At 35.7% G+C, this 24,066-nt stretch overlaps 2 pseudogenes across 1 annotated transcript in view; both read left to right on the plus strand.

The window, feature by feature from the left end:
* Positions 1-8,183, plus strand: part of LOC148506005 (protocadherin gamma-B1 pseudogene) — an 89,665-nt pseudogene extending 81,482 nt beyond the window's left edge. The window contains exon 2 of the transcript XR_015869828.1: positions 8,082-8,183. The product of XR_015869828.1 is annotated as a protocadherin gamma-B1 pseudogene (transcript). The remainder of the gene's footprint in view (positions 1-8,081) is intronic.
* Positions 8,184-10,274: 2,091 nt separating this feature from the next.
* Positions 10,275-18,490, plus strand: LOC148506012 (protocadherin gamma-B2 pseudogene; annotated as a pseudogene).
* Positions 18,491-24,066: the final 5,576 nt, after the last annotated feature.

The following is a 24,066-nucleotide window of genomic DNA, read 5'->3' on the forward strand; positions in this document are numbered from 1 at the left end:
TAATACAGTGACATCATAATGTCAGGTCACGTCATGACGTCATGGCAGATTCGAAATATTCCGATTCTCTGAATATTTTGGATAATGGAATTTAGGATATGGGAGATTCGAGATATATATATATATATATATATATATATATATATATATATATACACACACATACATGTATATATAATACCAAGAGCTGCATATGTGGTGTATATATAATACCAAGAGCTGCGGCTGCTGCTTCTATGAAACAAATGGCTGCCCTTGAAACCATGCTAGGAGGGGGTGCTGCCATGTTCCCAATCACTGTGGCCAGCAGTGATCAGGACACAATGCAGGGGGAAGTGAGGGTGTAGAGGGACCAGTAGGTCCCTAGGATATAAGCGGTTGAGGGAAGATTAGCTTCCTGCAGATGCCTAGTGGTTGTTTTTGACTGGTTGCATCAGATGCGACCATGTCAGGGAAAGCCCAGTCTGATGTGGTCACATCTAATGCGATAATGCCAGGCAAGTGGTTAAAATGATTTTATCACAATACTGTTACTCTATATCTATGAACCACTTTTTATCACATTGCAAAATTATGTACATGCATACTAAAAAGTGCAAATTATGTTCAACTCTAAATGATGCCCCAGTGTGTTAAACACACTCAGATGCATCACATTAACATACTGTATACACTATACTGAGTTGACAGAGCTTTAAATAAATTTGCTTTCTACATACGAATGTGCCCCTGAAATTGGTAGGACCAATGGTTCCTCCCTTGAAACCCCCAACATTAAGTACTATACAGTGTCACTGTCAGTGGCGTAAATTCATCACAGACGCCCGGAGGCAAGTTATAATTTGGTGCCCCCCCCCCTAAAAAAAAGGGAAAAAATATGGTGCATATCTATCCATCTGTCTATCTATCTAGCTATCTATCTCATATGCACAAAAACACTAATATAAAATAGCCTTGAGTGGGGTAATTATATTTTGGGCAATGGAGGAGGTGCCCCTTCAGTGCTGGCGCCCGGTGGCAGGTGCCTCCATTGTCTCCCATAGTTCTGCCCCTGGTCACTGTCATTATGGTGTCAAATTGCAGCACCTGGTAAAGAGCTTTGGTAAAGCGATATAATACTTTTCTTAGTGAACAGATTAAGTTGTAAAATATTAATATATTAAATACATTCTATGGAAATAAATGGTTAAATGCTTGTAATTCCCTACATAAAATAGTTTTTTGAGCAATAGGCAGCAGCAGAAGGCACTTCTGCAATTCTAAATTAAAGCAGAATGAGGATACTGCAGACTGCAGTCACACATAGAGCTGGTAGGGAACTTTTGTACAAGACAGTCCTGGTTCAGATAATGACCTGAAACTTGTGTATATTAGCAAATTAATATTAATATTAGTGGTGCAAGATACGTGCATTTCTAAGTCACTACTACAGATGAGTCTTTATACTCTTATTAATTTAAATTACATTTAATGTATGTCTGCATTGGTATGAATGTGTTCTGTATACTTAAGCTATATCGGTCATAACATGGAAAGTAGTGCTCCAAGTTAAACATTTCATTAATTCTATTGAAAGTAGACACAAAAGTCGCTCTCCCCCGATTATATGTTTATCTGGATGTTTCATTGACTGCAAAGTATGGGGGAAAACATAGACACCAACAATTTGTCAATAAATATCATAAATCAGTATAGTGCATCTGACTTCATGGTCAGCATAAATCATTTATCATTATACAGACAAGTGGTGTAGTTTATGTCATATAATTATTATTACTGGAATTATTATCATGGCCACTATTTAAAAAAGATGGGGTTGGAGGTATTATAACTGTTATACTTGTATGTCAGGAAGTTATATTAAAAAATGGATATGTTGGTATTTGTGTTGTATAAGTTTAATATTGGTGCTGGTTATGATATGGATGCAAGATATATTTTTCATTGATAGGATAAAGAGAGTTCAGTCTATTTATTAACATTCATGTGCTTAAATAAAGCCAGCATATTCTGTTACACTTTACAATTAGGAATACACCAGTAAGACTAGGTATCTGCCACAGACATGGCCTGTGATGATATTGGTTATTCTTTTAATTATTATTTTTATAGATCGCAAAATTCTCTTTGAAAAGATCACTAGAGAAATGCAGAAAAAAATATAAATTTATTTGTATATGAATTATAGACTTTTTTTAGTCCACATAATTGGTAGGCAGCAGGTAAACTTTATTTGCAGAATACTTTTTTTTAATAAAGGACTATAGCATGTTCTCAAATTTTGTGTTAAAAACTTTAAGTATGCAGACACATATACTAGTTGTACAGTACCTACATTGCAGAGAGAAAATCAGATAATACTAGATAATTCTGAAATATGTGGGTTGATATGTTTTTGTGTTTTTCATTTCTCTATTAAGTACCTTTTGGAATTATATTTTAACAGTTTTTCTCTCAATATTTATTTAAAGATTTTAAAAATTTAACCACAGCAAATTTAAATAAAAAAACTATTAGTATACTGTGCATATGTTTTTAAAAATATATATTTTAAAATCCTTTTACATCAATAATGAAAAAAAATGATCAGGGTGTGTGGATACCTCTCTTGAATTATAAATATTATCAAGGAGACTTTGTCTACAATAGACAATATCTGTATACACAGATATTATTCCTAATTTATTCGATATATAGTAAAAATGTGCTTGATAATAAAAAATAGTACTGAACACTGAAAATATTTCAGTATTGCAGTTCCTCAATTATGCCTCTGAGCGCCGCTGTTTAACCAATAAGGAGAAGAATACAGAGCTGGAGATCCACTGGTATTTTCATCACTCACACACACTGCAGATCTGCAGGAAGACACACAGCCATTTTCTGGATTTTCTCTACACAGAATACAGGATATCACATGTTATTTTTAAAAACAATTGGATTGATAGCTATAAATGTTCTAACCCACTGGTTTACAAATACAACAATCAATAGGATTATATTTTGCTGAAGAATTTGGCTTCTTAGGATGGCTGTGAGGAAACCTTATACAGAGACATACAAAGGAATCAGATGGCAAGTAATATTTCCCTTCTTATTATCATGGCTGTGTCATTCAGCCTCTGGTCAGATTCATTATTCTATTGTAGAAGAGATGAGAAAAGACTCTGTTATAGCAAATATTGCAGCAGACCTTGGATTAGATATTAAACAGCTCTTATCTAGAAAGCTGAGAATTGTATCACGTGTGTCAGAAAAATATTTTTATGTAAATGTAGATAATGGAAAACTGTACATTAAGGACAGGATAGACAGAGAGACACTGTGTGGGGCAGCAGCTACCTGCTTCCTAACCTTTGATGCTGTGGTTGAAAATCCTTTAAATGTTTTCAGAATCAAAATAGAAATTCAGGATATAAATGATAATTCCCCAAGATTCTTTCATGAGATGTTTATTTTAGAAATTATAGAATTTACATCACCAGGAACCAGATTTGTATTACAAAGTGCAGAAGACCCAGATATTGGTATAAATTCAGTACAGACATACAGGCTCAGTGATAATCTGCATTTTACACTGACTGAAAGCAGCAACCCAGATGGGAGTACATTCCCAGAACTTGTATTAGAGAAATCTTTGGATCGAGAGTCACTAAACAGTCATGAATTAATTTTAACAGCCTTAGATGGAGGAAAACCTGTGAGATCTGGGACTGCTTTAGTAAGAATCATTGTTACTGATGCTAATGATAATTTTCCAGTATTTACTCAGCAACTGTATAAGGTCAGTGTAAATGAAAATACTCCAACTGATACTCTAGTAATTACTATAAATGCAACTGACAGAGATGAAGGTATCAATGGACAGATCACATATTCCTTTAGCAAAACATCAGAAAATGTCCACCATACAGGTACGTTCAGTATTAATCCTATAATTGGTGACATTAAAATAAATAAACCACTAGATTTTGAATTGACAAGGAATTATGAACTCTCTGTACAAGCAAAGGATGGAGGTGGCCTTGTTTCCCATTGTAAAGTATTGATAGAAGTGATAGATGACAATGACAATGCTCCTGAGATATCTATCACATCATTATCTAGTCCTATTCCTGAGGATTCCATACCTGGCACAGTGATAGCTCTGATTGAAGTTCATGATCAAGACTCAGGAGCAAATGGAGAAGTTGACTGTAAACTTTCAGAAAATTCTTTTAATTTATTAGTATCATCCGATAGTTATTACAGAATTGTTACTACAGGTCTCATGGACAGAGAGAAAGTATCTAGTTATAACATCACAATATTAGCTACTGACAGAGGATCTCTCCCACTTTCCAACAGAAGAACCATCCGATTAGATATATCAGATATTAATGACAATCCACCAATATTTATAAAATCTGCTTATGTTGCTTATGTGCCAGAGAACAATTTACCAGGAGCCTCGATATACAGTATACAAGCTACAGATCCTGATACTGGAGACAATGCTAGAATAATTTATGCAATATCCAGCAATAATACAGAAGATTTCTCAGTGTCCTCTTATTTGTCCATCAATATAGAAACTGGAGTTCTCTATGCTCAGAGATCATTTGATTATGAGCAGCACAAGGAGTTTCTAATACAAGTAACTGCTAGAGACAATGGATCCCCATCTATGAACAGCAATGCAACATTAATTATCCGCATAGTGGATCAGAATGATAATGCACCAAAGATCTTATACCCATCAGCAGACAGTGGTGGCCCAGCTGTGTTTGAGATGGTCCCTTTTGATTTTGAACAAGGATCATTAATAACAAAGGTGGTTGCAGTGGATGCAGACTCTGGACATAATGCTTGGCTCTCATATCATTTCATACAAGTGTCAGAACCATCTCACTTTACCATCAGTCAGCACATGGGTGAAATCAGGACATCACGTGTCTATCAAGAGAAGGATATATTGAATCACAAGGTTGTGGTGATGGTGAAGGACAATGGAGACCCCTCTCTCTCAGCTACAGTTACCTTAAGTCTTGTTGTCGCAGTAAACTTCCAACAAGTTGTTCCTAAATTCAGTAATCAACTCATTGATGAAGATAGTCAATCTAATTTGCAGTTATACTTAGTAATCGCCCTAGCATTAATTTCTTTGTTATTTATTGTTACTGTGATGTTGGTTGTGATATCAAAATTCAAGAAGGCCAAACCACACCCAATTTTTGGTCCTCTAAGTTCAAATTTATATCCTCAAGTTGATCCCAGGATCCTCTCTCAATATACAAATGGGACACTGACACTTCCCTACTCGTACAATGTGTGTGTGGCTTTGGATTCCACTGAAAGTGACTTTACTTACATGAAAACAAATCAAGATGTCCCTGTGGATAATCTCATTGATGCTGATGATTCAGGACTTGGAAATGAAAGTGTAAAAGATGATTTGCCAACAAATAGTCTTATACAGGTGAGTGAATGCGCCTGTTCATATGGAACAAGTTAATTATAGACAAGTGGCAAGTTTTACAATGCTTGGTACACACGGAATAATCATCAGTGATAACGATATTGCTGAACGATCTTCCTTTAAAAATCCCGGTGTGCTGGATGAACTATATTGTTCATCCACACACCAAAAAACCACCAGCGATCAACGATCGTGGATCCCTGTGGAAACCTAATGATATCGCCCAGATTGGCCTGCTTGCATGGCCGATGGACGATATCGTTATCGTCAAGTGGGAACGCACATCGGTCATTCATTGGATACACATGGAATGATATGAACGATATATCATTGAAAGATATCATTAGCGTTCATATCGTAACGATATATTGTTCCGTGTGTATGCACCTTCAGAATAGTATGGTATATCTGATATAATTCTGACAACATGTCTTCCTTATGTTTGTAAAAATAAATTTATAGCATTTTTGAAATAACTATTATTTGTAATTTATTAAGTCTTGCAGCTTCAACCACTTGTAACATGAAAAATAAACTTTTTGCTTGGTTATTTTCAACTATTTTTTATTTACTTTTTCTAATTTTTTTCTTCATTTCCAAAATAAAAATTATATAAAAGTGTGCAGTTAACATGAGAGGAACAATTCCAATAAAAGAAATGGAGACATGGATAGGGACAAATTGTACCTGTAAAGGACGTATAGACATGGAACCCATTTATATTTTTAGTCCCTCATTTTCCAGGGGATGAGATGCAATAGGAGGTTTGCAAGAGGTGATTCATGGGTGATTAATGAGAGCTGATTATACTGGCATAACAACCATCCAATCAGGTGTTTTGTTCACTCCAAAGCTTCATTTGATGTTTTGTTTAAGTTGTTCTAAGGTTCCCCAGCCCCCCAGATATTAAAAATGGTCCAGCAAGAATATTTAGGGGCAGATTTAATTGACTGTGAGTCCTGTGGTTTTGTGTCCATAGCCTGTGGAGTTGTGAGCAGAAATCAGCAACCATAAAGTAAAGCGCAAGTAGCTAGCAGAAGCTTATACTTAATTGAATCTGCCACTACGTTGATGGTTTGTATCCCAGAAGAAACAGTTCTTTTATCCCAGAAGAGACAATCGTACCTGACTGCAAACTAAGGGGCATGAAATATATACTTAGGTAAAAACTTAATAAAGTTAAATGGTTAGGGTAACTAAAATTGTATTCAACTACAGGAAGCATTAGCAATAAATGATCCATAATTATACATTTGATATCACAATAGTAGAAGTTACATAGAAAATGTTTGATTACAATCATCATCATCAACGTTTTAGCTGGTGCTGATCTCAGTTTTGACTAAGGATGAATTGTACTAACATGACATTAAAGTATGTTTGTAAAAGTAAAAAAGTTACATTATCCAGAAAGCAAGTTGTCTAATCAATCAGACCCTTGCTTTGATTATAGCACTGCATATACAATATCTACTACTAATGCAATGAACAACTTTTTTCTTAATGTACCTGGAGCTGTTTATAATAATTTTATCACACTACTGTTAATTTATATATTACATCTACATGCATCAGTAATTCACTACTATATAATTGAAATTATATTTTGAGCATGTCTGAGTTGGTATGAATGGGTTCTCTATACTTAAGCATTATTGATGATTACTATGGAAGTGGTGCGTCAATTTAAACTTAATTAATTATATTGAAAGTAGACACAAAATGCATTAGCCTCTCATTATATGTATATCTGTATGCTTTATTAGTTATATTTGTATTATTACTATACACATGTTACTGCAAAGTATGGGGAAAACATAGATACCAGGATTATGTCAGTAAATATCATAGAACAGTATAATGCATCTAATTTAATGCTCATAATAATTCATTTACCATTATGCAGACAGGTGAACTAATATATGTCAAATAATTATTATTATTGGTATCATTACCAGTGTTTAAAAAAATGGGAATGTAGGTACAGTACTACGGCAGCTATACTGTATGTTAGTAAGTTATGTAATAAAGTAGATAGGTTGACATTTTTAATGTGTAAGTTTGATGTCTGTGCTGGTCATAAAATTATAGCTAAATATATTTTTTATTGGTTGAAAGATAAGGCTGTGTACACATTAGGCGATATATTGGATGATATGTAATTTAATTTTAATCAGGCAAAATGGAATTACATCGCTCACATCGCATAGTGTGATTGCTCAATCGCACATTTGCATGCATCATTAGTTGGGTTGTCCCATCTTATGTGCTGTACGTCAGATGGGCCTACCATGCTGACGATGGCATGCAGGTGAATGCAGTATGGAAGGGTATATCGCGCGGTCATACACCAGATAACGCAGTGTGTATGGCCATCTGTTGGGTGACGGGTTGAATGGGATACATGTCATTCTGAGGTGTACTTAGCCTAATACTTGGGCTAAGTGCTTGAATGCATTTGCCACAGCTATGGCCTGTAATATATGGGTTATTCTTATCATTATTCTGTATACTATTATAATTTCAGTTGGAGAGAATCACCAGATAAATCCAGAAAAAAATTATGTATGTTTATATGAAGTAGGTATATCACAGCCTCACAAATTTCTGGGTTTTCTTCCAGACTCTCAGAAAAGAAATGGGCACCCTCCCACATCTGGTCCAATTCACAAGGAAAGCAAAGCCCATCATCATGGCCCCAAAGCCACTACATGATGAATCATAGAATTGTGCAGCCTAGAGCATAGAAATTGTGACATAAATAGTTGTGCATTGCTCCCTACACTTGCTACAGTATGTGGATCTTCTCTATATGTTCTCAAAAACTATATATAATCATAGGAATGGGGTGTATAATCATAGCTAAATACAGGAATTACTTGCTATTACAAATAACATATTCAGGAATGGTTTTCAGTGAAGTGGTTAATTTACCACTGTGAGTTTTTCATACATTTCATTCATACTAACATTCTTATATAATAAGAAGTGCAGACTCCCGTGTTTTGGTTTTGATTCTAATTCATCATCGGGTATTGGTTTTGGTAAAATCACCCTCAAGTGTTTTGATTTGCATTCGGTGTAGTTTTGGATTTCTTTTAAAATCAATAAAAATAGATAAAAACAGCTAAAATCAGGTAATTTGGACATGTTTACCTGCAATCCAAAACCGAGGTTCGGGTTTTAAATCCAAGTTCTGAACGGACAGCAGACCCAAGCCGGGACTCGGTTCTACTCAAATCTACTGAAATCCTCAAAGTGACTTCGTACTGGGACTCAATTTGACTCGGAACCCCTAAATTCAGGTGTGTTTGCTTTTCAGGAAGACCGAACCGCCTATCGCTGCTTATAAGAACTGTTTAATAAAATAATTGATCACTCCATTGAGATCATTATATTTCTATAAAAAAACACATCATATTTTAGGGTAACAAAAACAGACGGGACTGCGCTCTATAACATCCAAATTGTGCTGTTATAGAGCACAGTCCCGTCTATTTTTGTTGTCAATTGAGTTTTCATTTAGGTGTACACACACCTAAAGTGTGGACATGCAGCTTTTATAACTAGAAGGTCATTAAAAGAAAAACAGTTTTTCCAGATTTTGTTATATTAGTGATTGTAGAGACTCCAAGGAGTATAACCAGTGCCGAGGTTATCTGTTGATATTTTAGGGTAAGCCTATTCCCAACTGTGCTAATTACTCTTAGGAAAGACCTGTGCCAAACTCTAGATTACTGCATGTAATGCCTACACCAAGTGTTTTGTGTTATTCTTAATATTAATATACAAATAAAAAGCATTACCACTGTCGTATATATCAGTTGCCTACATCCGATTAAATTCTCCAAGACATTAAATGCAAAATGCCTTATGCCTTGGTAATCTCGCTGGTCTGTAGCAAATTATAAAGTTATTTAAGCCTCAATGATATTCCTGGTATTTAGTGAATTGATAAAGAAGAGTCATTTTTTAAGCCCACAAAGTGGGCAGACAGAAAGTAAACTTTACTTTTGCAGAATAATTTTTTAATAGAGGAATACAATATGTTCTAACATTTAATTACTCAGGCAAGTGTACTATTTGTACCTACATTGCAGAAAGAAAATTAGTTAATCACTGGTTAATACTAAAATATGTTTAGAGCATTTTTTTTCTCTACTAAGTAATTTATGGAAAGATATGTTTTACAGTTTTTTTATCTCAATATTTATATAATAGTGGGATTAAAACTGTTAAATGTACTGTGCATACAAGTTTTAAAAATATTTTAATATATGTATTAACTGACTTTAGAGTCTTATATTTAATCAATAATGAGATGAATAAATTATTGGTGTATGCACCTCTCTTGAAATATACATAGGTGCCTTTGTCTACAAGATACAGTGTCTATATGCACAGATATTATTTTACTTGATATATAAATTAGTTTTTTTTCCATTTATGTATACAATACATTTAAGAATATTAATATATATGTTACCTAACTGCCAAGATAAATTACATGATATTAAAATTGTATTTGATACTGAAAACATTTCAGTATTGCAGTTCCTCAATTACACCTCTGAGCGCCGCTGTTTAACCAATAAGGAGAAGAATACAGAGCTGGAGATCCACTGGTATTTTCATCACTCACACACACTGCAGATCTGCAGGAAGACACACAGCCATTTTCTGGATTCTCTCTACACAGAATACAGGATATTTTCACAAACAATTGGATTGCTAACTATATATATTCTAACTCACTGGATTACAAATACTGACCATCAAAAGGATTTTATTTTGCTGAAGAATTCAGATCCTTACAATGGCTGAGAAGAAACCTCCTACACAGACATACAAAGGAATCAGATGGCAAGTAATATTTCCCTTTTTATTATCATGGCTGTGTCATTCAGTCTCTGGTCAGATTCATTATTCTATTGTAGAAGAGATGAGAAAAGACTCTGTTATAGCAAATATTGCAGCAGATCTTGGATTAGATATTAAACAGCTCTCATCTAGAAAGCTGAGAATTGTATCACGTGTGTCAGAGAAATATTTTTATGTAAATGTAGATAATGGAAATCTGTACATTAAGGACAGGATAGACAGAGAGACACTGTGTGGGGCAGCAGCTACCTGCTTCCTAACCTTTGATGCTGTGGTAGAAAATCCTTTAAATGTTTTCAGAATCAAAATAGAAATTCAGGATATAAATGATAATTCCCCAAGATTCTTTCATGAGATGTTCACAGTAGAAATGATAGAATTTACATCTCCAGGAACCAGATTTGTATTACAAAGTGCAGAAGACCCAGATATTGGTATAAATTCAGTACAGACATACAGGCTCAGTGATCATCTGCATTTTACACTGACTGAAAGCAGCAACCCAGATGGGAGTACATTCCCAGAACTCGTATTAGAGAAACCTTTGGATCGAGAGTTACATAACAGTCATGAGTTAATTTTAACAGCCTTGGATGGAGGAAAACCTGTGAGATCTGGTACTGTTTTAATAAGGATCAGTGTTACTGATGCAAATGATAATTATCCAGTATTTTCTCAGCAACTGTATAAGGTCAGTGTGAAAGAAAATATTCCAACTGACACTCTAGTAATCACTATAAATGCAACTGACAGAGATGAGGGCGTCAATGGACAGATCACATATTCCTTTAGCAAAACATCAGGAAATGTCCACCATACAGGTACGTTCAGTATTAATCCTATAAATGGTGACATTAAAATAAATAAGCCACTAGATTTTGAATTGACAAGGAATTATGAACTCTCTGTACAAGCGAAGGATGGAGGTGGCCTTGTCGCCCATTGCAAAGTATTGATTGAAGTGATAGATGACAATGACAATGCTCCTGAGATATCTACCACTTCATTATCTAGTCCTATTCCTGAGGATTCTGCACCTGGAACAGTGATAGCTCTGATTGAAGTTCATGATCAAGACTCAGGAGCAAATGGAGAAGTTGACTGTAAACTTTCAGAAAATTCTTTTAATTTATTATTATCATCCGATAGTTATTACAGAATTGTTACTACAGGTCTCATGGACAGAGAGAAAGTATCTAGTTATAACATCACAATTGTTGCTACTGACAGAGGATCTCCCCCACTTTCCAGCAGAAGAACCATCAGATTAGATATAACAGATATTAATGACAATCCACCAATATTTGTAAAATCTGCTTATGTTGCTTATGTGCCAGAGAACAATTTACCAGGAGCCTCAGTATACAGTATACAAGCTACAGACCCTGATAATGGAGACAATGCTAGAATAATTTATGCAATATCCAGCAATAATACAGAAGATTTCTCAGTGTCCTCTTATTTGTCCATCAATATAGAGACTGGAGTTCTCTATGCTCAGAGATCATTTGATTATGAGCAGCACAAGGAGTTTCTAATACAGGTAACTGCTAGAGACAATGGATCCCCATCTCTGAGCAGCAATGCAACATTAATTATCCGCATAGTGGATCAGAATGATAATGCACCAAAGATCTTGTACCCATCAGCAGACAGTGGTGGCCCAGCTGCGTTTGAGATGGTTCCTTTTGCCTCTGAACAAGGATCATTAGTAACTAAGGTGGTTGCAGTGGATGCAGACTCTGGACATAATGCTTGGCTCTCATATAATTTCATACAAGTGTCAGAACCATCTCACTTTATCATTAGTCAGCACACGGGTGAAATCAGGACATTACGTGTCTTTCAAGAGAAGGATATATTGAATCACAAGGTTGTGGTGATGGTGAAGGACAATGGAGACCCCTCTCTCTCAGCTACAGTTACCTTAAGTCTTGTTGTCGCAGTAAACTTCCAACAAGTTTTTCCTAAATTCAGTAATCAGCTCATTGATGAAGATACTCAATCTAATTTGCAGTTGTACTTAGTAATTGCTCTAGCACTAATTTCCTTGTTATTTATTGTTACTGTGATGTTGGTTGTGATATCAAAATTCAAGAAATCCAAACCACCCCCAATTTTTGGTCCTCTAAGCTCAAATTTATATCCTCAAGTTGATCCCAGGATCCTCTCTCAATATACAAATGGGACACTGACACTTCCCTACTCGTACAATGTGTGTGTGGCTTTGGATTCCAGTGAAAGTGACTTTACTTATATGAAACCAAATCAAGATGTCCCTGTGGATAATCTTATTGATGCTGATGATTCAGGACTTGGAATTGAAAATGTTAAAGAAGACTTGCCAACAGGTAGTCTTTTACAGGTGAGTAAATATACCAGAATAGTATGGTACTGTACTTCTGATTTAATTCTAAATATGTGTCCCTTTTTATTTTAAAAAAATAATTTACAGCATCTGTGAAATAGTTCTTATTGCTTCTAAGTTATTAGGACTTCCAGCTTCAAAGACAGAGTGCAGAAGTACTGTAGGCAAATATGAGTTGTCCCCAGTGTCTCTAGTCCTGCGGAGACACAAGAGATCTGAAATGGTCGAACAAGAACATAAGTTAGAAGCCCCCATACATGGTGCTACTTGCACCATGCGACGCAACTTGCGATTCGATGGCCGACATATCGGGCGATCCCCACACACAGCGATTGTGTGGCCAACCACCTGACATGCCGGCAACCCCCTCCCCCATCCGCATAGAGCTGCAATGGGGTCATACATCGCATCCCCAGATCAAATGAACATGCAGTAAGATCTGGAGGTGCAATGTACGATCCCATGGGAGCGCGCACTGGCCGATGTCATACCCACACACGGTACAATATAGCAGAGATGTCGATCCAATCCATCGGATCGGCTGCTATATCACACCATGTATGGTGACCTTAAGAATGTATATCACAGGAGAAACAAATACATGCTTAGTTGAGAACTTAGTCAGAGTTAAACAGTCATTAACTAATGGAAGATTTGATAATAAAAGGTCAGTAATCAATCATACATTTAATATTGCAATAGTAGAAGTAAAGTAGAAAATGTGTGATAATCACCGTTATCAATGTTTTAATTGGTGCTTATTTCAGTTTTGACTGCGAATGTATTGTGCTAACATGGCAAAAAAATATTGAATCTGTAAGAGCACAAAAGCTATGTTATCCAGGACATTTGTCCAAGATATATTACATCAGCAGACATTTGCAAATCACTAGTATAACATCTGTTCTCTTATAATTTCAATCACATTTTTTGTATAGCTGGATATACAATGGGAAATATATTGGCTGTTCAATTGGCCCGATATGTCTGTAAACGACATAATTCACAGACATATCTCATCTGCTCTGCAGATATATTGGCACATCTGGTTGTGCGATTGGGCGGTCAGTCGACCATCCGTACACTTTCTGTAGGAACCGCCAGTGACTGACAGCTCAACTGGATGAGCAAATTCAAATGCCTGCCCAGTTGTTATGTGAGAGAACACACATCGATCGGCCAATCATTAAGTCTATATAGGCTGTCGGTAGATCCTTTGGCACAGTGTGTACCCATTTAAAGTCATTGTTGATATGATGGTGTTCTGTATTACTGAGGCGCTTTATGAATAAGTGGGACTCCAAGATAAATGTCCTCTGTTCTATTTAAAGGAGATATACATAGCTTTTGCTTGACAGACATTTCTGAGGCTGATATGTCAACCAATATTGTAAAATAGTATGGTACATTGATGGAATTGAGAACATACATCACCACCATATATCACCTCATGCTGTACAGAGAGGAGGAGATGTACCCATACTATGGTGTGTATCAAACAATTATTACTGAGTAATAATTATATTTTCTCTTTTAAGGGGCAATTTATTATTGTATGGGGACATTGTGGTTGTGCTGTTTATAATGCTCTGTTTTTGGAGCTACATTAATCAATTAAAATTTTCAGAGCTTGGCCGTGGGAGCTTTCACTATATTCAGATGCTATTAATTCACTCCTACCAATTGGAAGTGGGTCTGCAGTGTGAAAAGGGATCTATTTGAATCATTCTGGCAGTGTACAAGTGTTAGCTAAGATCGCACATGTACAGAAACTCTGCCAAGACAAAACCCGGCAGTGTAAACGTTCAACTAACTGTTGGACTTTGACAGGACAACTGCTTGTCACTACCCAGGATGGGAAGATTGTCTATTACTGTTTTGATAAATAAACTCCTAATAGCTCAATAATGCAGCATCAGCAACTATGAACCTATTTTATTTTTATTTGGTTTTAAAAGACAAAATTTCCAAACTTAGTACGAATGTCGCAGGATGATTTGGAATAAAAAAAAAAAAAGGCATAGTAGTGAAGTGTGTAGTTTCCAAGTTACTTTATTAAGAAAAGAAATTGTGTTTGAAGACGTTGTGATAATAATAATAATTATTATTATTATTATTATTATTATTATTAATAACTCTTTATTATATCAAACTTTTTGTAATTTGGCAAAAGTAACTTTATGAGAATTACCAGAAAGAATATAGAAATATCATGCACTGTTGTATGAAATATATATTAAACAAATGATCAAAGTGATTGATAGGAAAATACTGAAAACTGTTTGTGCAGCGTGATCTTAATCAACTGGCACTTATGGGATAGTCCATATGTTAAATGTGCATATATTTTACCCAGGCACATTAAAATTTAGATATTGTCGAAATATATTGTTAGAAAAATGGTAATTTAATTGAAAGACATATAATTTTGCTATCAAAAGACTTCTTACTATAGTCAGAAAGTTCATAGATATAGAAACAGTTCCTGATCATAAGGGCTGCATCATACAGGTTGAGTCTCCCATATCCAAATATTCTGAAATACGGAATATTCCGAATTACGGAATATTTTTAGTATGAATGAGAATGTGAAACCTTTGCTTTCTGATGGTTCAATGTACACAAACTTGTTTTAAAGCACAAATTCATTAAAATACAGTATACAATAACCTTCAGGCTGTGTGTATAAGGTGTATATGAAACATAAATGAATTTCATGTATGTACACAAACTTTTTTTGATGCTCAAAATGATAAAAAATATTGTATAAAATGAGCTGCAGGCTATGTGTATAAGGTGTATATAGAACATAAATGCATTCTGTGTTTAGTTTTGGGTCCTATACCCAAGATATTTCATTATAGTATGCAAATATTCCAAAATACGGAATAATCCGATATCCAAAATAACCCTGGTCCCGAGCATTTTGGATATGGGAGACTCAACCTGTATATAGCCCACCACTGATGTGAGTGTGGTCAGCAATATGCAATTGAAAGCACTAATATAGAACTATACAACTAAGATGTCCATTTTATGGGGAAGATAAAAATAAAGTCAGTACAATCTACTACAAAACATCTTTGATACTTCATCCCTCAGTGCATCACTGGTCCATAGTGAATTATAAAGTCATGTATGTATTACTAATGTCACTGATACCTAGTGAACTAATAGGCTCCATTCTCAAGAATACTTGTCCAGTCCTCAAAATGGCAGCTTCAACTGTAGGGGCCATGTACACTTAAAGTATTGACCCTTTTTTTACAGCATGTTCTAACATTGGTCTCAGTGGTGTATCTCTAATGGGTTCATTACACCCATCGCATTTATATAAATCCAGCCACTCCTGCTGGCCACCCATCACCCATGCCATTAATCCAGTGATTTCTTTGGAAGATAATGCTTGTAATATGGCACATGAGCAGAAGCCACAGGCACAGTGGCAGATTGGAGTTTCTGCACATGCACTGGTGACATTTTAAGGGGTAAGTGGACCTACACTCTTAAAATGCCCCAGCCTGGGCTTTCCATTATGCAGGCACTTATGCTAATCTTATCTACATAGTGGTTAAAAAAAACACAAAGAAAACACATTGTTAATGCTGAGCTATGGGGGGTTTATATGTATTGTGTATTGCTTTTCTCTCCTGTGTTAAACAAGGATATTAATGTAAAGTGTACATTATAGTGCAGGGGTCTTCAACCTTTAAGACAGTGTGGGCCACATTAAAAAATTAAATGAAGCCCGAGGGCCACTAAGCTATACTGCAGTATTTAGACTCTGCCCCCTCCTCACACAATTATGTCCAATAACTGCCCCCTCCTACAATTTTAATTAAGTCCCAGAATGGCCCCTCTCCTCCCACAATTATAATTATGCCCCATAACTGTCCCTCTTCCTGTCCCTCTTCCTCCATTAATTATATCAGATAGTTGCCCCATCCTCAAACATTTATGTCCCATAACTGCCCCCCTCTGCAGTGCCCTCACTAGTGCCCCTTATACAGTGCCCCCAGTATACACAAACAACAAAAACCACTACTTACCTGAATCCCCGCTCCTGCGCCCGCCGCCGTCCACTCCTCTGTCCCTGGGCCCGCTCGGCACTATGAGAGAGACGTCATGACATCCACTGTGGGAACCTGTTACTGTGTAGTGCTGACCGCACTCACTGTGGTCCGCACTACACTAACTGAAACAGACATGGACCGCGCCACTGGTGAGGAGGTGACATTAGGGTGTGCCTGTGCACACCATCAGTGGGCCACGGGGAACAGCTCCACGGGCCACCTGTGGGCCACGGGTTGAAGACCCTTGTTATAGTGCATTCAAAACATTTTGGATTCATTTTTAATGTCTTTATTTTATAGTGTCATGGTTCTACACTATTACTTCAGAGCTTCAATGTTCATCAATATTGAGAATGCAAATTATAATTGCGTGACAACGACTATATAAAATGAAGTCATGCAGCTGTATTTTACAGCTACATGTGCACTGGTATTTCTAATTTAATTGGCAATACAATACAAAACTCAATTTGAGAGAAGTAACATATATACTGTATATATATATTTATATATATATATATATATATATGTGTCCACTATCCTCTGCACTACAAGTTGCACTAAACAGAACGTGTGAGCGCCATGCGACATGGTTGCGCCTAGCATCTTTTCACGCAACTTTTCCTTAAAATGTGTCTTATTCGCAAAGTCATATAAATAGGATGCACATGCAGCTTATGCACCATGGCGCGACTAGAAGAGCTGTTTAACGCCCAAGGAAGCTAGATGTCTATGGACACATCTATATATATATATATATATATATATATACATGCAAATATTAATAATACTGTATACTGAAAACAGAAAAAACTATTTTTCTCATCACTTTTCTATATATGTAGATATAAGTTTATTGCTATGTAAATTATATCTCTGGGACAAATCAAAAACAGATTTTACAAAGTAATTATAATTTTGATCTGAAAATGATAAACAATAATATGTTGTAACTATTATACAGTATGATTTAGTAATCCTAATATATATAATGCATACCTACAAATATAAATTGCTTGGTAGAATTAATAGTACTGAATATGTAATATAGATTGTAAGCTCCACTAGAGCAGGGACTGATGTGAATGGGCAAATATTCTCCGTAAAGCTTTGTAGAATATGTATGTGCTATATAAATAACTGGTAGTAATAATAATAAAAATAATGAAAACATTTCAGAACTGCAGTTATACATATTATTGTGGAGACTTTGTATACAACAAACAATATCTATATACACAGATATTATTGCTAATTCAATATATTTGATATTATTTGATATATATATATATATATATATATATATATATTTAGTAACGTCTGTATTTGTGTGTGTGTGTTGCATACTTATAAAGAAAAATTACATGATAAAAAAAAATAATATTGAATACTGAAAACATTTCAGTATTGCAGTTCCTCAGTTACCCCTCTGAGCGCCGCTGTTTAACCAATAAGGAGAAGAATACAGAGCTGGAGATCCACTGGTATTTTCATCACTCACACACACTGCAGATCTGCAGGAAGACACACAGCCATTTTCTGGATTCTCTCTACACAGAATACAGGATATATTACCTTATTTTCATGAACATTTTTTAAAAACCATTGGATTTATACAGTACATGTGCTATACCAGTGGATTACAAATACTGAGCACCCGAAGAGTTTGTTTTTTTTCTGCAGAATATTTCAGGCTTTGAATATGGCTAAGATGAATCCTCCTACACAGACATACAAAGGAATCAGATGGCAAGTAATATTTCCCTTCTTATTATCATGGCTGTGTCATTCAGTCTCTGGTCAGATTCATTATTCTATTGTAGAAGAGATGAGAAAAGACTCTGTTATAGCAAATATTACAGCAGACCTTGGATTAGATATTAAACAGCTCCCATCTAGAAAACTGAGAATTGTTTCAGATAAATATTTTTATATTAGTCTACATAATGGAAATCTGTACATTAAGGACAGGATAGACAGAGAGACACTGTGTGGGGCAGCAGCTACCTGCTTCCTAACCTTTGATGCTGTGGTTGAAAATCCCTTAAATGTTTTCACAGTTAAAATAGAAATTCAGGATATAAATGATAATTCTCCTGTGTTCTTCCATGATACATTCACATTAGAAACAATTGAATTAACTATACCTGGAACAAGATTTTTATTACAAACTGCAGAAGACCCAGATATTGGTGTGAATTCAGTACAGAATTACAGGCTTAGTGATAATCAGTATTTTACACTGAGTGAAAGCAGCAACCCAGATGGGAGTATATTCCCAGAACTTGTATTAGAGAAACCTTTAGATAGAGAGACACAGAATATTCATAAACTAACACTAACAGCCTTGGATGGAGGAAAACCTGTGAGATCTGGTTCTGCTTTAATAAGAATCATTGTTACTGATGCAAATGATAATTTTCCATTATTTACACAACAAGTATATAAAATCAGTGTGAATGAAAATATTTCAATCAATACCACAGTAATCACCATCAATGCAACTGACAGAGATGAGGGTGTCAATGGGCAGATTACATATTCCTTCAGCAAAACATCAGTAAATGTCCACCATACAGGTACTTTTAGTATCCATCCCAGAAGTGGTGAAATTAAAATATATAGTAATTTAGATTTTGAATTGACAAACAATTATGAACTCTCTCTACAAGCAAAGGATGGAGGTGGCCTTGTTGCCCGATGTAAAGTATTGATAGAAGTGATAGATGACAATGACAATGCTCCTGAGATATCTATCACTTCATTATCTAGTCCTATTCCTGAGGATTCTGCACCTGGCACAGTGATAGCTCTGATAAAAGTTCATGATCAAGATTCTGGAGTAAATGGAGAAGTTGACTGTAAGATCAAAGAAGAAATGTCTTTTAATGTATTGCTCTCTGCTGATAGTCATTACAGAATAATCACTATAGGTTTCATGGATAGAGAGAAAATCTCTAGTTATAACATTACAATTTTAGCCACTGACAGAGGATCTCCCCCAGTTTCCAGCAGAAGAACCATCAGTATAGAGATATCAGATGTTAATGACAATCCACCACGTTTTATTAAATCTACTTATGTTGCTTATTTGCCAGAGAACAATTTACCAGGAGCCTCAATATACAGCATACAAGCTTCAGATCCTGATACTGGAGACAATGCTAAAATTATGTATTCACTATTCAGTGTTAATACAGAAGATATCCCAGTGTCCTCTTATCTGTCCATCAACATAGAGACAGGAGTACTCTATGCTCAGAGATCATTTGATTATGAGCAGTCCAAGGAGTTTCTAATACAGGTAACTGCTAGAGACAATGGATCCCCATCTCTGAGCAGCAATGCAACATTAATTATCCGTATAGTGGATCAGAATGATAATGCACCAAAGCTCTTGTACCCATCAGCAGACAGTGGTGGCCCAGCCATGTTTGAGATGGTTCCTATCAACTCTGAACAAGGTTCTTTAGTAACCAAGGTGGTTGCAGTGGATGCAGACTCTGGACATAATGCTTGGCTCTCATATAATTTCATACAAGTGTCAGAACCATCTCACTTTATCATTAGTCAGCACACGGGTGAAATCAGGACATTACGTGTCTTTCAAGAGAAGGATATATTGAATCACAAGGTTGTGGTGATGGTGAAGGACAATGGAGACCCCTCTCTCTCAGCTACAGTTACCTTAAGTCTTGTTGTCGCAGTAAACTTCCAACAAGTTTTTCCTAAATTCAGTAATCAGCTCATTGATGAAGATACTCAATCTAATTTGCAGTTGTACTTAGTAATTGCTCTAGCACTAATTTCCTTGTTATTTATTGTTACTGTGATGTTGGTTGTGATATCAAAATTCAAGAAATCCAAACCACCCCCAATTTTTGGTCCTCTAAGCTCAAATTTATATCCTCAAGTTGATCCCAGGATCCTCTCTCAATATACAAATGGGACACTGACACTTCCCTACTCGTACAATGTGTGTGTGGCTTTGGATTCCAGTGAAAGTGACTTTACTTATATGAAACCAAATCAAGATGTCCCTGTGGATAATCTTATTGATGCTGATGATTCAGGACTTGGAATTGAAAATGTTAAAGAAGACTTGCCAACAGGTAGTCTTTTACAGGTGAGTAAATATACCAGAATAGTATGGTACTGTACTTCTGATTTAATTCTAAATATGTGTCCCTTTTTATTTTAAAAAAATAATTTACAGCATCTGTGAAATAGTTCTTATTGCTTCTAAGTTATTAGGACTTCCAGCTTCAAAGACAGAGTGCAGAAGTACTGTAGGCAAATATGAGTTGTCCCCAGTGTCTCTAGTCCTGCGGAGACACAAGAGATCTGAAATGGTCGAACAAGAACATAAGTTAGAAGCCCCCATACATGGTGCTACTTGCACCATGCGACGCAACTTGCGATTCGATGGCCGACATATCGGGCGATCCCCACACACAGCGATTGTGTGGCCAACCACCTGACATGCCGGCAACCCCCTCCCCCATCCGCATAGAGCTGCAATGGGGTCATACATCGCATCCCCAGATCAAATGAACATGCAGTAAGATCTGGAGGTGCAATGTACGATCCCATGGGAGCGCGCACTGGCCGATGTCATACCCACACACGGTACAATATAGCAGAGATGTCGATCCAATCCATCGGATCGGCTGCTATATCACACCATGTATGGTGACCTTAAGAATGTATATCACAGGAGAAACAAATACATGCTTAGTTGAGAACTTAGTCAGAGTTAAACAGTCATTAACTAATGGAAGATTTGATAATAAAAGGTCAGTAATCAATCATACATTTAATATTGCAATAGTAGAAGTAAAGTAGAAAATGTGTGATAATCACCGTTATCAATGTTTTAATTGGTGCTTATTTCAGTTTTGACTGCGAATGTATTGTGCTAACATGGCAAAAAAATATTGAATCTGTAAGAGCACAAAAGCTATGTTATCCAGGACATTTGTCCAAGATATATTACATCAGCAGACATTTGCAAATCACTAGTATAACATCTGTTCTCTTATAATTTCAATCACATTTTTTGTATAGCTGGATATACAATGGGAAATATATTGGCTGTTCAATTGGCCCGATATGTCTGTAAACGACATAATTCACAGACATATCTCATCTGCTCTGCAGATATATTGGCACATCTGGTTGTGCGATTGGGCGGTCAGTCGACCATCCGTACACTTTCTGTAGGAACCGCCAGTGACTGACAGCTCAACTGGATGAGCAAATTCAAATGCCTGCCCAGTTGTTATGTGAGAGAACACACATCGATCGGCCAATCATTAAGTCTATATAGGCTGTCGGTAGATCCTTTGGCACAGTGTGTACCCATTTAAAGTCATTGTTGATATGATGGTGTTCTGTATTACTGAGGCGCTTTATGAATAAGTGGGACTCCAAGATAAATGTCCTCTGTTCTATTTAAAGGAGATATACATAGCTTTTGCTTGACAGACATTTCTGAGGCTGATATGTCAACCAATATTGTAAAATAGTATGGTACATTGATGGAATTGAGAACATACATCACCACCATATATCACCTCATGCTGTACAGAGAGGAGGAGATGTACCCATACTATGGTGTGTATCAAACAATTATTACTGAGTAATAATTATATTTTCTCTTTTAAGGGGCAATTTATTATTGTATGGGGACATTGTGGTTGTGCTGTTTATAATGCTCTGTTTTTGGAGCTACATTAATCAATTAAAATTTTCAGAGCTTGGCCGTGGGAGCTTTCACTATATTCAGATGCTATTAATTCACTCCTACCAATTGGAAGTGGGTCTGCAGTGTGAAAAGGGATCTATTTGAATCATTCTGGCAGTGTACAAGTGTTAGCTAAGATCGCACATGTACAGAAACTCTGCCAAGACAAAACCCGGCAGTGTAAACGTTCAACTAACTGTTGGACTTTGACAGGACAACTGCTTGTCACTACCCAGGATGGGAAGATTGTCTATTACTGTTTTGATAAATAAACTCCTAATAGCTCAATAATGCAGCATCAGCAACTATGAACCTATTTTATTTTTATTTGGTTTTAAAAGACAAAATTTCCAAACTTAGTACGAATGTCGCAGGATGATTTGGAATAAAAAAAAAAAAAGGCATAGTAGTGAAGTGTGTAGTTTCCAAGTTACTTTATTAAGAAAAGAAATTGTGTTTGAAGACGTTGTGATAATAATAATAATTATTATTATTATTATTATTATTATTATTAATAACTCTTTATTATATCAAACTTTTTGTAATTTGGCAAAAGTAACTTTATGAGAATTACCAGAAAGAATATAGAAATATCATGCACTGTTGTATGAAATATATATTAAACAAATGATCAAAGTGATTGATAGGAAAATACTGAAAACTGTTTGTGCAGCGTGATCTTAATCAACTGGCACTTATGGGATAGTCCATATGTTAAATGTGCATATATTTTACCCAGGCACATTAAAATTTAGATATTGTCGAAATATATTGTTAGAAAAATGGTAATTTAATTGAAAGACATATAATTTTGCTATCAAAAGACTTCTTACTATAGTCAGAAAGTTCATAGATATAGAAACAGTTCCTGATCATAAGGGCTGCATCATACAGGTTGAGTCTCCCATATCCAAATATTCTGAAATACGGAATATTCCGAATTACGGAATATTTTTAGTATGAATGAGAATGTGAAACCTTTGCTTTCTGATGGTTCAATGTACACAAACTTGTTTTAAAGCACAAATTCATTAAAATACAGTATACAATAACCTTCAGGCTGTGTGTATAAGGTGTATATGAAACATAAATGAATTTCATGTATGTACACAAACTTTTTTTGATGCTCAAAATGATAAAAAATATTGTATAAAATGAGCTGCAGGCTATGTGTATAAGGTGTATATAGAACATAAATGCATTCTGTGTTTAGTTTTGGGTCCTATACCCAAGATATTTCATTATAGTATGCAAATATTCCAAAATACGGAATAATCCGATATCCAAAATAACCCTGGTCCCGAGCATTTTGGATATGGGAGACTCAACCTGTATATAGCCCACCACTGATGTGAGTGTGGTCAGCAATATGCAATTGAAAGCACTAATATAGAACTATACAACTAAGATGTCCATTTTATGGGGAAGATAAAAATAAAGTCAGTACAATCTACTACAAAACATCTTTGATACTTCATCCCTCAGTGCATCACTGGTCCATAGTGAATTATAAAGTCATGTATGTATTACTAATGTCACT

Source organism: Taudactylus pleione, unplaced genomic scaffold (assembly GCF_031769625.1).
Source record: "Taudactylus pleione unplaced genomic scaffold, aTauple2 ptg000431l, whole genome shotgun sequence".
Classification (NCBI taxonomy): domain Eukaryota; kingdom Metazoa; phylum Chordata; class Amphibia; order Anura; family Myobatrachidae; genus Taudactylus; species Taudactylus pleione.